The sequence below is a fragment of the Lygodium microphyllum genome, chromosome 6 (assembly GCF_053477565.2).
Source record: "Lygodium microphyllum isolate KBCC chromosome 6, Lygodium_microphyllum_v1.1.10, whole genome shotgun sequence".
NCBI lineage: Eukaryota > Viridiplantae > Streptophyta > Polypodiopsida > Schizaeales > Lygodiaceae > Lygodium > Lygodium microphyllum.
The window spans coordinates 58760934-58768778 of record NC_141140.1 but is presented as its reverse complement, the minus strand read 5'-3'; positions in this window follow the sequence as shown (position 1 = coordinate 58768778).

The following is a 7845-nucleotide window of genomic DNA, read 5'->3' as shown; positions in this document are numbered from 1 at the left end:
ATGCAAGAAATTCCTTATGCCTAGGATGGATATGATTTTCCTTTACTTGCAATTCATTCATCTAAATGAGATATGATTTACTACTCTTGCGTAATGCACGTTTAGCTTGAGTATGCGAAAGCAGTGGAAAAATATTAGATGCATGCATACCATATAATGTAATAGATTTTCCTTGAAAATTAATATTCATAGTGTGTGTGGAATAATCTATATCTGGGTTATGCTGGTGTCGCCAAGGTATTCCTAAAATAATGTCACTCGACTGTAATGGAACAACTAAGAAGTTTCTTCTTTCAGTGTATAAACCAATTTGAATCTCTAAGTCTTGCACTTCTTGTGTACCATTATACCTAGTGCCTAAAAATGCATCTTTTATGCGATAATGCATAGGTACAGTCTGTAATTTCAATTCCTTTACCAATTTTGCTGAAATAAAATCATGAGTACTACCGTCATCATGCAAAATAGTCTTTTTTTTTCCATGCACCAAACATTTCATAGTCAATAATGAATGTAGAGTAGGCATACCTGGTAAAGTATCGGAAATAGTAGTAGTGTCGTCCTCATCTTCAGTGAAGTCAGGCATATCCTCATGTTCGTCTTCGTCCATGGCTCCAAGATAGTTGATATGAGCTGGTGGCTTCTTTGAATGACAATTTGCTGCGAGATGTCCAGGCTGGTGGCATTTATAGCATACTATTCGCTTGGCTTTGGTTACATTATTTGCAATGGCGGGAAGTCTACGTACATTTGGATTTGCTTGTGGAATAGGCTTAGGATTTGGATTGACATTGGATGGTAATGCAGGTGGTTTAGCCCAATTCTTGCGGAAAGATGATGAAGAGAAACGACATGGATTAAATATTCTAAAATTGAAATTGAATTGTTTAGATCCATAATTACTATTGGCTTGGAATTGCTGTGGCCGTCTGTCTCTACTATGTAACTTATCTTCAGTATCGTGAGCTAGTGAAATGGCGTCTTCAAGGGTAGCAGGCTTGAATATGTTCACTTCAGCGTAGTAATGCCCAAGAAGTCTAGACATATACTTCCGCTTATGTGTCGTCTCTGGTACGTCTTCAAGCATGCGTAGCTGTAGGAGTGCATTCCAAAAACGCTCTGTATACTGAGGAATAGGCTTACGATCCCGTTGTTGAAGTAGATCCCATTGCTTGATAGCCTTCTCATGAAATTACGGTGGAAGGAAATTCTGTATGAACTTCTTGAAATCTTCCCAAGTAGTAGGACATTCGATGCTCTTGCGTACTACAGTCCACCAAAGTTATGCTCTGTCTACCAAATGATTAGTAACACACTTGATTTTATCTTTTTGTGGATAGGTTTCCTTATGGAAATAGTCATCAAACTGACTAATGAATGATAAAACAGTCTTTCCTTCTCGTATGCCATTGAAAGTGCGAAATTTGAAACTTCGTTTACTTATCTTTGATTCCTTACGAATGGTTTGAGCTTCAAGAGTGGCGTCGATGGTACGTCGAATCAAATCTTCAGCTTGAGATTCTTCTTTGTCGGTAGACGCTCTTTGTAATTTTGTCAATTGTACTTGTAATGCTTGCCTAGCCCTTCGTTTTTCTTCCAATTGCATCATGATTAGGTCCGCTTTTGCTCCATTGTAGGCTCAGGTAGGTCATCTTCAGCCATAGGATTATCCATATGTGGTTCCGTTTTCCTGTAAAACTCAAAAGACCTTTCTCACTCAAAATCAGGTTAGCGGGATGAGCGTAGCTCAAATTCGGGGTTACAAGGCTATGTGTTTTTGGGTATTTCTTTCTCAATCTTCAGAAAATCTTCGATTTTTCATTCTTCGTATGCTGAAAATACTTCAGCGAACCTGTGTATGGATAGAATACCTTCCAACGAACAACTTTGCAGTTCGGAGTTTCTGCACAGGAACAACCCTTTTAGGAGTTTTGAGCACTAGTCAGTTTTGACTCCAGTTGACTAGTCCGACTTGCAGAGTTGCAGACTTAGGTGACTTGCAGAGTTGCAGACTTGCAGAACTAAGCTGACTTAGTGAACTTGCAGGACTTAGTCACAGTTGACTTGTAAAACTTGATTTCAGGAGTGCAGGACCTGGAGTTGCTGACTTGCTTGTCTTGTCTGACTTGATTAAGCTTAAGGAATTAAGCTTAATAGCTTAAGCTTGATAAGGGGGGCTTAATGAACCAAAAACGGTGCAGATCGTGAAGGGGCGGCAGCCGTTTTTTGACGTCGCGAAATTTTCGGACCTCTTCTTACAGCTCGATGACAGTTTTTTAAGCTTATGAAGCTTCCTTTAAGCTTTTAAGCTTTAATACTAAGCTTTTGAAGAAGTTAGATATGGAGGTTCCTTACTGTATATCCACGACTTGTTTATGGAGATGAGGGAGTGGTCCTCCGCCTGTACAGCTTGGTCCTTCGCGATCTGATAGCAGAAACAGGGGTTTTTGATCGCCAGAAGTCTGCTTGTATCGACGGTTCGCGACGAGATTGACCGTAGAGCCCGATCGTTCCAGGAGCTCCGCCTTCGCACGAGATGGGTAGTGATTGGAAGTTCTTGATCTGAGCTCCGCTCTGATACCACTGGTGCGCAGATCGGTCGTAGTATGCTCATGTAGTGAATCCCGGAAGGTCCCCAAGAACAATGAACTCTACCTTTTTGCACAAATTCCAATGTAAAAAGCATGAACGACAAGAGCAAGAGACCAATTGGGTTCAATCTCCCCCCATGCCTTGTATGAGCGCTTCACAAAGCATGTATTTTATGTATATTTCCATCTTCATGCTCAATAATAGCACAATTTACAAAAATATGACAAGCTTTTAGCTTTTGAATTTGCTTTTACAAAAATAAGAAATAAAGCTAATGGACGGTGCCCATAGAGTCTGGCACGCCCAACACAATGTCCCAAATAGAAATAACATATCCGTGCGCATAGGCGCATACAAAATAATAATCAATAATCGATGCCTCAATAGACATAACAAAATATAGGCGTGACGCCTATCAAAATATAATCCATAGGTCGAGTACTCGCTAGACTCCAATGCTTTCCTTCGCCACTGCTACTATCTCTACACATCAACTGAAGCATTCACAATCGTTAGTAAAATAATACAATTAAACCGACAAAAGTGAATACCTAGCAGTCTTCAGCTACATAAATAAATCAACTGGTTAGAAATAAATCCTAACCTTAATTTATTACGAGTGCGCACTCTAAACTCATAAACGTTTATTAATTTAATATGTATTTTGCGGAATCACCCGCTATGGAATCACCCATGTACACACTAAATTAATGAAACGCCCGAAAAGGACAGGCGTCCCCATCAACTTCTCGCACAAAGAATCCACTTTGTGTATGAGCCCCGGTCATCTAAGTTTACGGAATCCACCGTGGCACGGAATCCACCGTGAAATATGCCTCCTGGCATCAGAAAATCAATGGTAACTTGGATTGATCTGTGTAGTGTGTGAATGACTTGGAGTAAAGAGGCTTGAAGTTAACTAAGTTAAGAAAGAGTAAGCAAGGCTTATAGCCTTTAGCTAAAAACTTGATCTTTTTGGACAAGAATATGACAACAAATTACAGTCAAGGGTAAATACATCCCCTTCCCCTACAAATTGAAAAATCAAGCTTCAATAAGCCTGAAGATTAAACAAAGATTAAATTAAGAGCTTAATTAAGCTTCTATTAACCTCTCTTTTGCTTGAAACTTATAGATTGATGGCATCATGGAAGAGGGGATTGAATTTTTCAATCTTGACATGATTGTAGAATTTCTAAGTAGAGATAGAGTGGTTTGGGGTTTTGAAGCCCTAGGAATCTAGCTCTGTAGTCGGTTTGAGCTAAGACGGATCAAACCATAAAGAGTGATTACTCTAGAGAGCTTGCTTTCGTGCAAGATGATAGGCGATTAGAAGCCCCAAATGTAAGTTGAGCTCTGATACCACTATTGCGTAGATCGGATGTGAGACTTGCACATAGCTAACCAAAGAAGCTCTCCCTTACTCTCTTTTCTTATAAAAATTGAAAGCACTCATAAAACTCAAAATAGACTAAAAGAAGAATCAAGTAAATTTAAGCGATACACTATTGGATGTAATTTTTTCCTATACATAGAGTGGGCATCTCCTCCATATTATATATTTATAATATTAAAGTGAATCTTGCGTTGCCCAAAGATAGACCCTTTACAATCACTCTTTTCAAAAAAGAGTTTGAGTTAATTGAATTGATGGTTACAATTAGTTGTACAACCCACAACTACTATGAGCCATAAAATATTTCTAAAATATCTTCAATATATCTCCTGGAATCTCAAATATCAATAAATATTTACAAAGAGGATGTACACATGCCTTAGAATAAATGGTGGTGCATCTTATTTAATGATGAGGTCTTTGGAATAAATTACGCTTATCACGTGTATCCAATTCATCTTGCTCTACATGTTTGCTGTTAAAAATTACGCTTATCACGTGTATCCAATTCATCTTGCTCTACATGTTTGCTGTTAAAAATTCAGAAAATCATACTAAAAATAATTAACTAGATAAATAGAGCTAGCCATAATAAATAAATTAATCATTGGAATTCTATTAAATAATCAAATCACGTAGATATTAGCACTTGAGATATAAATAGTGTGGTATCACCCACCTATGGCTTCACCTGCGTTCACATCTACAAGTCTCACACCCGAAAAGGATAGGAATCCCCATCAATCTTCCACCCAAGACGAAAAGTAGTCCATTCTTAGGAACATGCCCCAAGCAGTAACAGAGAACCATTCAAGCAACGCATCGTGTTAACGTGCACACAAAAGATAACCATTGAAGGTGTTCATCTCCTCATATAGGTGCCATTTGGCTAATGGCTTGTGTTCAATGTGCCCTATTAAATGTTTTAGGATGAGTAGCCACCTTTAAAAAAGATCATGGTCAATAGATAAGATTCATCTTGAATGTGGAAATCAAAAGCACATTTTTTCAATGCCATCATAGGATGTGAGCCACCTCATCCAAATAGTGACGCAATAGATCCACGACATCCTGAATCTTTGGAACCATGTTCAAAATGCTCTCTTCTGATTCCAACTTTTGAACCTAGTATCGGAATTCCAAAATGCCACGGAACGAGACACTCAACCTCTACTGCTTTCCAGCATGCATTTTTTAATGCAAACCGACTGATAAGGAATACATCGTTAGAAGCCCGACTCTGTGTTCATTATTTTCTTGCGTAGAGACTCCATTAATAGCACCATACTCAATCATGGTATTTGCGACTTTGCCGATCATAACCTTATTGATGGCGGTGATGATGATATTAAGTGTTATGCTGAGGATGCTAACGATGATGATGATGGTGCTATCAGGCAGTTTGGTGCATGAGGCGCATGCTCGCGACGTCCCACTCAATCATACAGTCATTAGCATCAAAGTAAGCTCAGGACATTAAACATGATTGCTAAGTTGTCATAATGCTTTTCGCCCGAAGGCAGAACTACTATCCATCATTCATATATTTAGAGTTTTCGTGCGCGTAGCTAGCTACCAGGGACCTACGGTAACTAGAGGATTGCTTAAGTTAATGACATCACTGTTCGATAAGGTTGGAAATATAATATAATAGAATGCGCTCATCCAGAACTGATCGCTAGTCACTTAGTAAATCACTGATTAGATTGTATTTTGAACTCCACAAATCACTAATACTTGAATGCTAACGAGTTGACTGCTTTGCAGGGTCCGAGTGGACACATCATCGACTGCGTTTTGCGAGAGAAGCAGCCCGCGTTTGACCACCCTCTCCTCCGAAACCACACTTTCCAGGTCGGCGATCGCTCGCTCTCTCTCTCTCTCTCTCTCTCTACTAATGAACTGGGATATTTACAAAAGGCCTTTTGTCAACTAAAGAGGCAACACATGTAGAAAACAACCCATGGAACAAAAAGGCTACAAGAAACATTGGGTTACATAAATAGAAGAAAGGGATCACCAAGCTAACTGAAATCATCCATGGAGCAACCAACTCTCTAAGGATAACACGAGTTGAAACCATTGAACAAACTTGCCATAATAGCAATCCTTGGACACACTCCACATGATCATGGATACATGAGGTCAAGTGGAAAATAAATACATTATATGTCCACCAACTATGCCAAAGATCACTTCCATGGTATCAAAGGATTTAGTGCGAAAGGGTTGAAGACACCAAATCTCAAAAGTATTTTATTGTTCTTTCAGTGACATTTGAATAAAGGGAAGGCAAGTCACACAATGTGATTGTTAGAGTTCCCACATCTTGAGTCTCTCTCTCTTGCTCTCTTTCTCCATCCACCATAGCTCACACCTCTTGCTTCTACTTATTCATGCCTCCACTTGGGCTTCTCTCTTCTTTAGAGCCACCATGTTGGATCTGCAAGTGCTTCTTCTAAGTTGGCTCCTTGACTTCTCTCATAATCTTAGCCATCAAGGCCATATTGACTATGTGAACAGAAGCTCTCCTTTGCTCCTCTATTCTCTAAGACCTCCTTGGTTCATCAGCCTTCTCCTCAATAGATGTCGGCATAGGATTATTATGGTCATAGAGTTGCTTCACCCAACGCGACAATGGCTTTTTCAGTGGGGTGATGTTATGTGGTGAACTTTTTCCTCATCATTTGAAGATGATGCTTCCTCCTCCTTAAGGATAAGGACAGCTCTCGAGACAGGTTCATAGTGGACTACTTCTTCGCTTGATGATAAATTGGAAGAACTTGCCTTCTCCTCCTCCACTGTATGTAGCTGCTCCTTGAACGCCACATCACGGGTCGTGACGATCTTCTTTGCCTCTAATTGGTCATATAATTTGTATGCCTTGATGATAAATTGGAAGAACTTGCCTTCTCCTCCTCCACTGTATGTAGCTGCTCCTTGAACACCACATCACGGGTCATTACGATATTCTTTGCCTCTTGGTCATATAATTTGTATGCCTTTTGCTCATCACTATAACCCAAAAAGATACATTTTCTGCTTTTTGGTTGTAACTTATTTCTCTTCTCATATCGTATATGTGCATAACATTCATATCCAAAAATTCTGAAGTGTGAGACAGATGGTTTATTACCAGTGTAAGCCTCATGAGGTGTTTTTCCTTGGAGAGCCTTTGTGTAGCTCCAATTTAAAATGTAGACTGTAGTATTAACAACTTCAGTCCAAAAATAGTTAGTCAATCCCTTGCCCTTTAGCATGCATCTTGCTATCTTCACAATGGTGCGATTCTTGCGTTCCACAACACCATTCAACTGAGATGTGTGAGGCGTCGTCGATTGATGCTTGATCCCTTTACTCTCGCAAAAGTCTTTAAACTCCTTTGAGTTGAACTCACCACCACTATCTGTTCTAAATCTCTCACACCTTTCCCTATTCCATTCTCAACAAGTTTTAGCCATTCTTTAAACTACCAAAAGCTTGAACCTTATCACAAATAAAGTACACCCACATCTTTCTATTGTATTCGTCGACAATCAACATAAAATAAGAATATCCCTCCAAGGTCCATGTAGGCATCTTACCGCATAAGTCAGCATGCACCAACTCTAGAGAAGCTTGTGCTCTATTCTTGCTTTCCTGTGGAAATGCCTTTCTCTGTTGCTTGCTCATCACACAAGCTTCACATGGTTCCTTCAATTCAGTCATTGCAAGTAGGTGAGCAACCATATCTTGCTTGTGCATCTCCTTCAACACTGCAAATCCGATGTGTCCAAACCTTTCATGCCAAGGCTTACGTATGCCCACTCCAATGGTGGCTGCAAGAGCATTTAGCTCATATAGGTTGTTTCTTATTT